This window comes from Arachis duranensis, chromosome 3, assembly GCF_000817695.3.
Source record: "Arachis duranensis cultivar V14167 chromosome 3, aradu.V14167.gnm2.J7QH, whole genome shotgun sequence".
Lineage (NCBI taxonomy): Eukaryota > Viridiplantae > Streptophyta > Magnoliopsida > Fabales > Fabaceae > Arachis > Arachis duranensis.
The window spans coordinates 79404604-79405514 of NC_029774.3; positions in this window are offsets into that span (position 1 = coordinate 79404604).

Below are 911 nucleotides of genomic sequence, written 5' to 3' on the forward strand. Positions count from 1 at the left end.
AGGATAATGATATGAATCATTTTGTGGTGGTGGTTGGTATCCCATATGATTTTCTTGCTCATCTTGTGTCTCTGAAGCAAATCTCCATGAATTGGAGTGCTCAGAATGTGTATTCTCTTGGTGATATTCCCAGCCACCATTAGAGATTGGTGATGGTGGGTAATATCCCATAAAATTTGTTTGATCATAAGATGAGTTGAACTCCATTTGAATTTTGTAAAACACAACACCAAGGGAAATTGAAATTCATATCTCAAAGATGAATTTCTTAGTGAGGCAATAACTCAAACACCTTGGTTTCAATCTAAAACAGAAAACAAAAATAAAGAAAATGCTTGATCTAGACTTCTCACCCACTTAATCATTGTTGATCTAATCAATCCCCGGCAACGGCGCCAAAAACTTGATGTGTGGAAAACGATCCAACACAAAACTCACCGGCAAGTGTACCGGGTCGCATCAAGTAATAATAACTCACATGAGTGAGGTCGATCCCACAGGGATTGAAGGATTGAGCAATTTTAGTTTAGTGGTTGATTTAGTCAAGCGAATCAAGTTTTGGTTGAGTGGACTGTATTTAACAGAAGATAAATTGCTTGAAATGTAAAGGGAGAGGGGAAATTGCAGTAAATTAAAGAACAGGAAAGTAAACTTGCTGAATCTTAAAGAACAAGAAAGTAGATGACTGAAACTTAAAGTGCAAGAAATGTAAATGACGGAAACTTAAAGTGCAAGAAATGTAAATTGCTTGAATATAAAAGGGATTTGAGGACTGGGATTGCAGAATATAAACAAAGAAGAATTGAATTGCCACAATTAATAGAGCAGGAATTGAATTAGAAGCAATGAAAGCTTAAACAGAAATTAAAGTAAAGTGCAGCAAGGTTCACAGAAGAACCAAAAGTAAATTG